General features: G+C 42.3%; 1 non-coding gene across 1 annotated transcript; it reads left to right on the plus strand.

The window, feature by feature from the left end:
• Positions 1–13,785: 13,785 nt before the first annotated feature.
• On the plus strand, positions 13,786–13,867 carry trnal-uaa (transfer RNA leucine (anticodon UAA)). The gene has a single exon. It is a non-coding gene; the product is annotated as a tRNA-Leu (tRNA).
• Positions 13,868–14,116: the final 249 nt, after the last annotated feature.

Below are 14,116 nucleotides of genomic sequence, written 5' to 3' on the forward strand. Positions count from 1 at the left end.
TTGCGATTGTACCAGCCTCCACCACATCCTCTGGCAGCTCATTCCATACACGTACTACCCTCTGCGTGAAAAAGATGCCCCTTAGATCTCTTTTATGTCTTTCCCCTCTCACCCTGAACCTATGCCCTCTAGTTCTGGACTCCCCCACCCCGCCCCAGGGTTTTAAATCTTTCGTTCATTCGGTCTAATAGTTCCTCGTGTTTCTTGGTTTATATCTTTGTTTTATAGCACTCCTCAGAAACCTTGGAATACGAAAGTAAAGTACTGCAGATGTTGGAAATCTGAAGCAAAACTCTAAGAATGATGGTAATACTCAGCAGGACTGGCAGCTTCCGCAGAGAGGGAAACAGTGTGAACATTTCTGGTTGACAACCTTTCATCAGAACAGGAGGAAGTTAGAAATGTAAAATTTTGTAAGCCAGCACAAGTGGCAAGAAGGCTTGTGCTGGAGTGAATGGTGAGAGTGGTTAACAAACAAGATATTTCCTGATGCCAAAACTCAAAAGGAGTGGCAATGGATACAGAAACAGTTGTGTCCAGTTGAGGTGAGAATGATACATAGAAACACAAGGGATAAAAAAAAATTAACAAGCCAGCAAAACACAACACAAAACAAGGTAGAGACAGAGAGGCTATGATCCAAAGTTGATGATATCAATATTGCCCATGCCAACCTATTTTCCTAAACTGAACTGGCCTCATTTGCCTGAATTTGGTGCATACCCCTCTCAACCTTTCCTAATCATGTCCAAATATCTTTTGAATGTTGCAATTGTAGTCACCTTTACCAGTTCCTCTGGTGGTTTGTTCCCTATACACACCACCCTCTGTGTGAAACATTTGCCCCACAGGTCCCTTTTAAATCTTTCCCGCTCACCCTAAGCCTACACTCTCTAGTTTTGAGCTCCCCAACCATGGGGAAAAGAACTTGGCTATTCGCCTTATCTATGCCCCTCATGATTTTATAAACCTCTGTAAGGTCACTCCTCAACCACTCCTCTCCTTATTTTTCAAGGCTTCCAGTCTCTGTATTATCTTTGTAAATCATTACTTGCACCCTTTCCAGTTTAATAACATCCTACATATAGCAGGGTGACTGGAATTGTATGCAGTACTCCAAATGTGGCCTTACCAATGTCTAGTACAGCTGTAACACAAAACCTCAACTCCCTATTCAATGCTCTGACCGATGAAGGCAAATGTGCCAAATGCTTTCTTCACCGTCCTGTCCAACTGTGACTCCACTTTCAAGGAGCTATGTACCTGCACCTTCAGGTCTCTCTGTTCAACAACACTCTCAGGGCGCTATCATTAACTGTGTAAGTCCTGCCCTGGTTTGCTTTACCAAAATGCAACACTTTGCATTAATTTAAATTAAACTCTATCTGCCATTCTTTGGCCCACTGGCCCTATTGATCAAGATCCTTAGATAACCTTCTTCACTGTCCACTATACCACCAATTTTGGTGTCATCCCCAAACTTAATATCCAGAAGCCCTACATCCTCATCCAAATTGTTTATATAAATGACAAACAATAGTGGACCTGGCACTAATCCTTATGGCACACCGTTGGTCACAGGCATCCTGTCTGAATAACAACCTTCTACTGCTCCTCTTTGTCTCCTACCATTAAGTCAATTCTGTAGCCAATTGTCTACCTTGCCCTGGATCCCCTGTGATCTAACCTTACTAACCAGTCCACCCTACCTTGTCGAAGGCATTGTCTTCCTCTATCTTCTTGATCAACTTTTCAAAAGATTCAATTAAGTTTGTGAGACATTATTTCCCACGCACAAAGCCATGCTGATTATTTCTATTCAGTCTTTGCCTTTCCAAATGATGTAAATCCTGCCTCTCAGAATCTCCTCCAACAATGTACCCACCACTGACCACAGGCTCCCTGGCTTTTCCTTGCAGCCTTTCTTAAATAACGGCACATTAGCCACTCTCCAGTCTTTTGGCATTGGTTGGCACAGTGACTCAGTGGTTAGCACTGCTGCCTGACAATGCCAGGGACCCGGTTTCGATCCCAGCCAAAAATAAGGGATCGACTTTTACATGAGATCGACTAACACTGTATACGGTAAAAAGGGAGGAAGGGGATAAAAAATTCAGAACTAGGAGCTAGAAACCAAAAGAACAGTGGGTGTTGCAAAGCAGAAACAAAATCAGAAATTGCTGGAAAAGCTCAGCAGGGCTGGCAACATCTGTGAAGAAAAATCAATGTTAACATTTCAGGTCCAGTGACCCTTCCTCAGAACTCCAGTGCTGTGAGAATTATAAACTAGTTAGCCTACTATCAGTAGTGGGAAAAATGCTGAAGTCTATTTCCAAAGACATTAATGGGATTGGACAAAGCTAGCACGGTATTATAATAGGCAAATCATGGATAAAGTGAGGACTGCAGATGCTGGAAAGTCAGACTTGAAAAATGTAGCATTGGAAAAGCCGAGCAGGTCAGGCAGCACCTGAAAAGCAGGAGAGTCAACATTTCGGGCATAAGCCCTTCATCAGGAATGAAACAACAAGTGAATCACAAATCTAACAAAGTTTTTTGAGGATTAACTAATAGAATAGAGAAGGGAGTACCAGTGTATGTGATATATTTTGACTCCAGAAAGCTTTTGATAAACTCCCTATTACACGATTAGTGGGGTAAAGCAAGCAGGGGTAATATATTAACATGGATTGAGAATTGGTTGATTAATTGAAAACCGAAAGTGGGAATAAATAGGTCTTTTTCCAGGTGACAGGCAATGATTAGAAGGTCACTACAAGGATTAGTGCTCGGGCCCCAAATATTCACAAAATATTTAGATGACTTGGATGAGGAAACCAAATACAACATTTCCAAGTTTGCCCCCCCAAAACTTGGCTGCATTGTGAACTTTGAGGAAGATGCAAGGAGATTTCTAGATGATTTAGACAAGTTGAGTGAGTGGGCAAACACATACAACATAGCTAAATGAGAAATAGTGCACTTCTGTGTGAAAAACTGAAATGAAGGCTATTGTTTACATGGTGATAAATGTGAGTGTACAAAGGGATCTGGGTATATTTGTGCACCAATCAATAAAGGGTGCAGCAAGCAATTAAGAAGACAAATGGCATTTTGGCTTCATTGCAAGAGGCTTTGAATTCTGGAGGAGGGATAACTTACTGCAGTTATACAGGACCTCAGTAAGGCCACACCTGATGTATAGCATGCAACTTTGATTTACTTACCCGAGGAAGGATATATTTGCCATAGAGGTAGTGAAGTGAAGATTCACGGGGGATAGCAGGATTGTTGTATGATCAGACTTCTGTTTGACTGGGCTGTAGAAACTTGAGTTTAGAGAATGAGAGGAGATCTGATTGAAAAGTATATATTCTAACAGGGCAGCACACAGTTGATGCAGGCAAGATGTTCTCCTTAGTTAGAGAGTGTCAGGCCATGGGTAGACCATTTGGGTCTGATATGAGGACAGGGGAGAGAACCTGTGAAATTCTGCATCACAGAAGGCTGTTGAGGCTAACGCATTTAAGAGTGACAAAGATACATTTTTAAATTTAAAGGCACCTAGGGGTTGGGGAGAATGCAGGAATATGCTGTTAAGATAGAGGATAAGCCTGTGTCATATTTAATGATCCAGCAGTCTCAGAGGGTGGAGCAGTGTACTCCTGCTCTTAGTTTCAATGGTTCCATCTGACCAGGGAATACAATATACTTTAATTAAAAATAACTCCAAATGATTTCACTTGAAATGAGTGTTTGGGACCTTGGATGTTGAGAAGGAGCAATCTTGGATGTTTCATTTGTATTAAAAGTGCTATATAAATGCCCATTGATGCTGTTGTTGTACAATTTTCCACCTCAACTGTGAATCTTTCTGCTGAACGATGCACAGTTACAAATCAGACAGAGCACAAAAACGAATGTCATCCATTGCGCCAAAAATGCTGCGATTTGACCATGACACCTTTAACATATTTTGAAAAACAATCACTTTCCCTGAATACTGCCAAGGACACTGTTAAAACGGACTGCAAAGGAAGCTGAAGAGCTGTCTCATTCAGACTCCTTCAGCAGCAACGTTACAAATCGCAGGAATGGTTTTACAGATGTGCACGCTTTTAAAACTGATCAATTTAAACACGGGCAGTTTAATTGGCAGGCATTATATGTACAATTCACTTCATGAAAGATTTTTAAATATCTTAGTTCTTCCCTTCATAGCCTGTTTATTCAAAGTTGTTAAAATATCAAAAGAAGCGAAAAAAAGGTGAATTTAATCAAAAATTAGCGACATGCCAATCACATAAGGTTTCTGTCCATGCGGTCCAGTGAATTATCTGAAGCAATTTTACCCTGCCTCACTTCACTGTGTAGGCACCAATCTTCTCTGGCACACTTTTGCACTATCTTGTGATCACCAGTGATCACTGAGCACAGGGTCATTAGATATAGCAGCATAATGAGGCCACTCTGCCCATTGGAATGCTCCGCCGTTCAATCATGGCTGTTATGTTTCTCAAGAACCTGTCTATCTCTGTATTAAACACACTGAATGATTTGGCCTCCATGGCTATCTGCGGCAATGATTTTCACAGAGTCTGGTTAAAGAAATTCCCCCCCTCATTCCAGTTCTAAAAGGTCATCCCTTCACTCTGAGGCTGTGCCCTCAGATCCTAGCCTCTCCTACTAAAAGAAGCATCTTCTCCACATCTGCTCTATCTGCTCAGAATTCTGTAAGCTTCATTGCGATCCTCCCTCATCCTTCTAAAGTCCATCGGGTGTAGACCTAGAGTCCTCAACTGCTCCTTGAATGATAAGCCCCTCTTCCCCAGCTCATTCTCGTGGACCTCCTCTGGACACCCTCCAAGGCCAATACATCCCTTCTTACATACAGTGCCAAAACTGCTCACTATATTCCAAATGTGGTCCGATAGAGCCTAAACAGCCTCCATAGTACATCTCTCTTCTTTGTATTCTAGCCCTCTTGAAATGAATACTAACATTGCATTTGCCTTCCTAACTGCCGATTTCTCCTGCGTGATAACCTTAAGATACTATTGAACTAGGACTCCTAAAGCCCTTTGCATTTCCAATGTCTGATACCCTTCCCCTTTAGAAAATAATCTATGCGTCTACTGGATCTCCAGCTCAGACGCCAGCTTATCAACTCTGAGCTGCAGTTCCTGAAAAAAAACAACACATGTGGTCCACCAGCTCCCACATCATTCAGGTACAACTCATTACCTGGCCCTGCACCTCTATTTCATTTACTTAGTTCTTAATTTGTTTTTTAAAAATTTCCTACTGGTCTTTCATCTTGCAATGTAAATATTTCTCCTATTTACATTCATCCTGAAAATAAACCACAATACAGAGGAGCCTCAATTATCCGAATGGGATGGGTGGGCACTGTTTCGTTTGGATAATTGATTAATCGGACATCGATTTTACCTTAAACAAGGGAAACCATACTGATCTAACGCTGTGCTCTACCAGAGAATTTCTTTAAATTTATAATTTTAATGAGTCTACTATTTAAACAAAGTAATCTTTTCATTCTGCAAATTACAGGTTAAACTGAGAAGGACCAAACCCTTACCATCACACAAATACTGTATGTGACATCTCAGCATTAAAGCAGCTTACAATCACAAGAACATTTATCAGTTTCCGGGAACTCAGTGTCGCGCTAGAAAGACAAAAGCACTGTCTCGCGCATTTGTTTACTTTCTCTGCCATTTTTTTTCATGGATGGCCTGGAAAAGTGACAGGAATATCCTCTAAAACACTTACTTTTGCAAAAGGCTGTGTAACTAACTCTTACCTATAGAAATACCCAGTCGTTGATGCGTGAGCTGCTTGTGTTTCTTTGTTTTCGCCAGCGTTTTCACATGTTCTTCAGTCCAGGTAAACCGAATACACTTACCTCTTTGGTGGGACCTTGAAATCCTCTTCGCATAATCTGAAATTCAGATAATCGATATTTGGATAATTGAGGTTCCTCTGTAGATAGTTGAATTGGCAGCTAACCAATTAACTTATGGCTTTCTTGTGATTTGTGCCAGGTCCCCAATCCCGGGCTTTAATTTATCCTGTTTTCAAAACAAAACCTTACAATGATTCAAGAAAGAAAGCAGAAAGCACCTCTTCCTTTCAGCACCAAATTCCCACACTGCTTCCAAAGCCCCTGAACTATTGACTCACTTGGGCTGTGTCTGACCCGGGATATGGTCTCTCGTTCCTGACCATGAGAGCCTTTCACCAAAGTCTTGGCCAGGACCTGTCAGTAACCCTCTGCTCAGTGCCATATTTAAACCCCAGCTCTTTGCAAGCTCAATCACTATCGACTAGGAGCTGCCCTTCACTGTTGAAGCTTCAGAAGAATTTCCACAGAGGTACCCAACAGAGGCACGTTGGCACTGCAGTGCCCTCAGAGACAAGTAAACAATTAATAGGCCCTTCCAGTTGTGGTGGCAGCCATTTTCCATTTCATTCTCCATTTTTGAGTTGGATCAAGATATGGTCAAGAGTTGCCCTTCATGGAGGCTTAGCCTCTCTCCATATGATGCAAAAACCTTCATGTTCCTTTCTGCCTTGCACTCCCTGTCAATCCTATCCACTTTGATCTTCCCCATGTTTCCATGCAATCTATTAATTTCATTTCCTCACACCCCCTCAAGATTTACCTTCAGAGTCCCACCCATACAGCTTCGTCAGGCGCTTTTCCCCTCATCAAAGCCAGGGGTGATGACCATCAACTGTCATCTGTGCTCCCCTCTGCTCGCACAGTACCCCTTGCCCTCCTTTTCCCTATTATCTCTCACCATTTTATATTGAGTTGCACTCCCTCTACAATTATCACCTCCCCCCCAACCGTTGAATCCAAACTCACAATTAGCTCGGCCAATTTGTCCACCTCAACAGTGGCCCCTGATAACTCCCACCCCCTTGTCTTTCAGTGAACAGATCCCTTAGACTGACCATGGCCCTAACCTTCATGATCAACTTAGAAAGACACCATTGACTGACGTGTAACCAAACCCCTGACTGATCTCTGTTCAGCTCCATGTCTGATTTGCCATTAATTCATCAACCAGTTGCACTGGAACTGAAGTAATGGCCCTGACTCATTCCCCAAACTATAATAATACAGATCCCCATCCCTTGACAAATAAAGCAGCCACCAGGTTGTGTCTAAGCCCCTATATTGAGATAAAATAATGCCCTTGACTTACTCTGTCAGTACACTTTTATAGAAGATAGTCCCCATTAACTCACCTGAAGACAACTCTCATTAGATTTGGAGACTGGGTGACTGGCTTGAAGAACACGCAGTGTGTGTGGCACGTAAGCAGCTGGCATATGTTGTAGGTGCGACTTTGACACAACATGCTGCTGTACAGCAATATGTCCACCCCCTTGATAGTTCACTGCTGGCAACCATGACAAGCTGTCTGGCTTCATGCCTGTGCTAAACAGCAAGACAAGACAGACGTACTGTGAGCCTACGAAGTGTGAATGAGGCTGCACAACACAATAAGGCAAGGCAGAGATGCTGCGAGCATCCAAATAGACACAAAGTGAGTGAATGAGTGCTAAGCATTCTATCCAGATGCATCATGGCCTCATCCAACAACTGCTGTGCCTAGGACTGGAAGAAACTGAAGAGTTAGAACACAGCCCAGTCTGTCAAAAAGCCAACTTTTCATCCATTGACTCCATCTACCTCCTCATTCCTCAGGAAGGCAGTCAGCATCGTCAAAGAACCCTCCTACCTTTCTTAGAATCTCCTCTAACCTCTTCTGTCTGACAGACGATATAAAAGCTTAATCACACGTACCAACAGATTCAAGAACAGAGTTTAAAATCTGATTGAAGATTTGTAGCTCGGGTATCCGTTGTTGTGCTTCTGCTCGTCGATCTGGAAGTTTTTGCTGCAAATGTTTCGTTCCCTGGCTAGGGAACATCATCAGTGCTGTTGGAGCCTCGTGTGAAGCGCTGCTTTGATGTTTCTTCCGGTATTTATATTGGTTTGTTCTTGCCGCTTCCGGGTGTCAGTTTCAGCTGCAGTGATTTGTATGTGGGGTCCAGGTCGATGTGTCTGTTGATGGATGTTCTCGATGTGTCTGTTGATGGATGTTGATAGAACATCCATCAACAGACACATCGACCTGGACCCCACATACAAATCACTGCAGCTGAAACTGACACCCGGAAGCGGCAAGAACAAACCAATATAAATACCGGAAGAAACATCAAAGCAGCACTTCACACGAGGCTCCAACAGCACTGATGATGTTCCCTAGCCAGGGAAGGAAACGTTTGCAGCAAAAACTTCCAGCTCGGCGAGCAGATCCACAACATTCAAGAACAGCTTCTCTCCCTTCGTTATCAGACTTCTGAATGGACTTCACATGTTTCAAATATAAATGTTGACCTTGCTCTTTATTTATCTTCTCTGCAGCTGTATCATTGTATTCCTCACTCTGTCCTATTACCTTAATGCACTTTGTACGGCATGATCTTGTTCTGCACGCAAAACGTTTCACGAGGTACATGTGACAATAATAGTATCAAATCAAAAGCCATGTTGTGACATGGGTGCTTGCTGCTACATATAAAGTGGTCTGGCAGCAACATAACAAACGCAAAGTGTTTGGGCACCCCAGTATGCAGCATTGAAGTGGGTAACGGTATTCTAAGCGGATCAGAGATATGCCATGATGATGTGGTGAGACTGGTATGTGTCCAATGCTATTCTCCGTAAATATCTAGTGGAAACTGTTGGTACCCATGGAGTATGCCCAGAGTTGTTAGGGAATGCTAGAGGCCCAGAGGGGCGAACAGCACCTGATTCTCACCGGGACACGCATATCACCATCTAGTTTCTCTCCACCCTGTGGGACAATGGCAAACTGCATTTAAATGAGGCAAGATCAGGTAATAATGAGGTGTAAAGACTATACATATAGGCTACTCGCTGCTGGCAAGCAAAATTCTTACCCAATCTTGGGGTGGGAAATTATTTTCTCAACATCGAGAACCTCATTTCTCTGGTTTTGCCATACTTTCCCGACGTCATTTAAGAGTTGGGAGGATTCGGTGACATCTGTCAGAGCGAAAGGGTCACATCTGTCTGAGGCAGATTTATAGCACCGGTGTAGTTATTCATTCTTTCTTAGAACCCAGGTCTCATTTTCTCTAAATTAGTTTGGCGATTCTTTCTCATTTTATTTCCCACAGTGAAGTTACTCATTTTTTCCGACTCTGACATCAAGAACAAGCTTTTCTTAGCAATAGCATTTCAATGACCACCACCATGAGCAGGCTGTGATCTGTCATGATCAAAGTCTGCTTATTTGACTGTACATTGAGTGTTTCTCATCCCAGCATCAAAATGCCTCATAAACATCCCTCAGGTTTTGAAGCAGCCGTTATCTTTTTGACGAACAACGTACACTTAAAAGGTCATATTCGACAAAGGGCTGGTAAAATTCCTTCCTCTTTACTTGGTGTGTTTTCGCACATCACAGGTCAATTTTACAGCCGGCTGTCATCCTTCCTGAGCTATTGTGTTGAACTCTGTCAATTTTAATAAAAGATAAATTTCCTCCAATTAAATACCAGGAATACTGAAGCATAGTTTTCAGTCCCCAGTCCAAACCCCAGTGCCCTAGTTTCCTACTCTATCCCTCTTACAGCAGGTGTCAGGGATTAAGATCTTGGCATCATGTCTGATCTTGAGATGAGCTTTTGACCTCACATTCTCACCCTCTCTACGACCTCCTATTACAGCCTCTCGAACATCACTTGTTAACTTGTAACAGCATGCAGCCATATAATACTGTGATTCCAAGCGCAGGTCAGAGGTTGAGAATTCTGTAGACAGTAATTAATTTCCTGACTCCCCAAAGCCGGCTCATCACTACGGTCATGTCAGGAGTGTAATGGAATAGTGTTCATTTGCCAAGGTGAGTACTTTTTAAAAATTCAGTCACAAGATGTGGATGTCCCAGCATTTATTGCACATTCCTATTTGCACTGGGGAAGGTGGTGGTGAATTGCTGTCCAAAACTGCAGCAGTCATTGTTGTGGAGGGACAGTGTGCTGGGAAGGGGGTGACAGTACATTGAGATCAGGCCCTTCTGGAACCTAACTGGGTAACAGAGAGCAGGTTATTCCTTTGCATTGCATCTTGATAGCACTGTCAATGACCCCTTGCAACACTTTGCTGATGACCAAAGTGAACGAAATGGCGCAGTAATTGGTCAGGTTAGGTTTGTCCTGCTTTTTATTCACAAGACATACATGGGCGATTTTCCACATTTTTGGGCAGATGCCAGTGTTGTAGCTATACAGGCACAACTTGTTTAGCGGAGCAGCTAGTTCTGGAGTACATGTGTTCAGTACTATTGCTGTCAGGGTCCTCAGCTTTTCCACTTTCTAAGCAGCTGACCTTACATACCGTATCTGTCTCAAAATCCAGTAGTATGAACATCTTTCCATTTGTACTGAGAGATCTGAAGGCATTTGCTTTCTGACATTATTCCAGAAGGACTCTCTGACCTTTCACAAAAATAACCCATGTAAATGATATACACTTTCTCACACCTATCTCACAGTAAAAATTGATGAATCCAAATCACACTGGTATAATATATGTAGGGCCTGAAGTAGAGAACCTATACTGAGTACAATGGAGAAAAATTCTTGCAATAAAATACAGTCAGGAAGAGAGGAGAGTGAGAGCACCATGGTCCTTGATTGGGAATTGGAAAGGTTCATCACAAGGTTTATAGCTGAGCAATTATTCAAAATAATAATGAAGATACATAAGAACAGATAGAGCTCACAGGCAGGGCCTGGAGAACACAAAATGAGCACGGATCAGAAGGAAGATAAACGATAAAAGGAAGTATTTATCATCATGACTTTATTTGTTACTTTGTCAGTTATGTTTGCAATAATGCAAATGAATCAACACAATATGTCACGAAATACGAAAAGAAAGAAATTGCAAGTCAGTGGCTGGTAGACATTTGTACTGGTGAAAGTTAATTCAGGACATTTCTAGGAGCTAGCAGTCAAGTACGGGGAGAGAACTGGTCCAACCTGAGATAGAAGTTACCACTGCCCACTGCACCATAGATAAGAAAGTACTAATTATTCCCAAATTAACAGTGGTGCCAGGAATTGGATATCCCAGAAGTCAACATTTAATTGGCTTTAAATCTGAGAAACTGAGAAGCAGTATTTTTAGACTGTATTGGATGCATGCTGAGTAATTCTTAAGTCAAGCAGGAAACTACAATGGCATTGGAATATGCTTGAACACAATTTGATAGTTTAACAAAGAAAGGAGCACTGGTAGCAGGAGCTACATGGAAATTGGAGAAATATGTAATGGAAAGTACAAGTCTGTCCTTCATAGGTTGTGAGGAAAAAAATGAATTAGATACAGTCTGGAGTAAGTTAGCTGATGTTGCACACATCCCTGGGCTTTAGAGCTGTGGGAAATTGTAAGTAATGATCACCAGGAATGTGCACAATAAAGTGTGTAACTTAAACATTATGCTTGTGGGTGGCACGGTGGTTAGCATGCATAATGCCAGGGTTCCAGGTTCAATTCCAGGCTTGGGTGACTGTGTGGAGTTTGCACATTCTCCCTGTGTCTGCATGGGTTTCCTCAGGCCGCTCTGCTTTCCTCCCACAGTCCAAGGATGTGCAGGTTAGGTGAATTGGCCATGCTAAATTACCCATTGTGTTCAGGGATGCATAGGCTAGGTGCATTAGTCTGGGGTAAATATAGAGTAATGGGGTAGGGCCATAGGTCTGGTTGGGTTTCTCTTCAGAGGATCACTGTGGACTTGTTAGGCCTAATGGTTTGTTTGCATGCTGTAGGGATTCTATGACAAGGTAAAAACTAAAACTGGATATTGATTGTCAGAACCTTTTACAAGTTTCTCACTCATTGGGGAGGTCCCAGCAAAAGTCAAGGTGCTGTTCACAGTGGGAGTTGAAAGATATAAAAGGGACCTAAGAGACAATTTTTGGATGCAAAGGGTTGTGTGTGTATGGAATGAGCCGCCAGAAGAAGTGGAGAAGGCAGGTACAATTATAACATTTAAAAGCCATCTGGATAGGGACATTGGTAGGAAGGATGTGGAGGGATATGGGCCAAGTGCTGACAAATGAGACTAGATTGATTTAGGATATCTGGTAAGCATGGACGAGTTGGACTGAAGGGTATGTTTCCATGATGTAGAATTCTATGACTCTATGACCAACAATTCAAAATGGTTTGAGAATAAAATTACAACATTTGGCCAAAAGCTTGGAAATACTGTGAACTTTAATTTCCAATTTAATTGAAAAATAAGCCTTCCTTCAGTTCTGAAGAAGGGTCACTGGACCTGAAACATTAACTCTGCTTTCTCTTCACAGATGCTGCCAGTCCTACCTGAGTTTCACCAGGAATTTCTGTTTTTGTTTTAGATCACCAGCATTCACAGTTCTTTGTTTTGTTTCTGACATAACCCTGCCCCAATGGGACTCACCTTACACTCAAGAACTGTATCCAATCTTTATGGGGCAGTTAATGATAGGAGCAGCTCTGTTGAAAGGTGGAAGCACAGCAGTGGTCTCAGGAAATAACAGGCTGAAATGTGGCTTGATAAATGATGCCTCTTCAGTGTTTGATACAGAAACCTCAGTAATTAATTCCATCAATTTAGCTACTGGAGATTAAAAAAGTGCAAACCTTAAATACACTGCTAAGGAAAATTTTAGAAAGGATCAGGGATACAAGATACCAAATCAAGCTCAGAATAAAAGTAACATAAATAATTCAGAATTGTTTTAAGGCTTCATGTCATAGAGTCATACAGCATAAAAACAGACCCTTCGGTCCAACCAGTCCATGCCCAACATAATCCCAAACTAAACTAATCCCACCTGCCTACTCTAAGGCTCGTATTCCTCCAAAAGATTCCTATTCATGTACATATTCCAAATATCTTTTAAATATTATAATTGTAACCACATCCACCATTTCCTCAGGAACTCCATTCCACACACGAACCACCATCTGTATAAAAAATTTGCCCCTCATGTCTTTTTTAAAACCTCTCTCCTCTCACCCGAAAAACATGTTCCCTAGTCTCGAAATCTCCCACCCTAGGGAAAAGGCAATTAACATTAACTCTATCTATACCTGTCAATATTTTTAACAAGTTAATTGAGGTGGGTAAACTTATTTTGGATTATGAAAATAAAGATATAGATTGCAGTACTTTATGGGGCATAAATTCTGAACAAACACAAGAGATACTGAGACTAAATTCAAAAGGATATGGCTCCCTTATGGGTAACAAATATGCATCTATTTATTCCTGGTCTAAGCCATTGCCAGATGAGGGCTTATCACATGTGCTGAACTGATGCTGAATGCATAGTGGATCATGACACACTGACACGCTGACAGTCATTGTTTTGTTGATACCCATTATATCCAAGACAAAGCACAGAAGAATGTATATAGGGTAGAAAATATAAGGATCATTGGGGAAATAAATATTTCATAATACATTGTAGAGATAGAGGGTAACATAGCTGGGGGTAAAAAATGAGGTCTGCAGATGCTGGAGATCACAGTTGAAAATGCGTTGCTGGTTAAAGCACGAAGGGAGTGGTCTTTGCGGAACGCTGATAGGGGAGGGGAGGGAAATATATCCCTGGTGGTGGGGTCCGTTTGGAGGTGGCGGAAATGATGGCAGATGATTGTCGGGTAGTGTGGCCGAGTGGTCTAAGGCGCTGGATTTAAGTTCCAGTCTCAATCGAGTCGTGGGTTCGAATCCCATCGCTACCAAAATTGTGGCTGTTTCACTGCTGGCAGGTCAACCTCACAGAAAATATGAGTTTTACATCTACTATAAACTGACTGACTCCCACAGCTATCTGGACTACACCTCCTCCCACCCTGCCCCCTGTAAAAACTCCATCCCATATTCCCAATTCCTTCACCTCCGCCGCATCTCCCCTCCCCTATCAGCGTTCCGCGAAGACCACTCCCTTCGTGACTCCCTCGTCAGGTCCACAACCCAACCTCCACTCCCGG

The sequence above is a fragment of the Hemiscyllium ocellatum genome, chromosome 19 (genome assembly GCF_020745735.1).
Source record: "Hemiscyllium ocellatum isolate sHemOce1 chromosome 19, sHemOce1.pat.X.cur, whole genome shotgun sequence".
NCBI lineage: Eukaryota > Metazoa > Chordata > Chondrichthyes > Orectolobiformes > Hemiscylliidae > Hemiscyllium > Hemiscyllium ocellatum.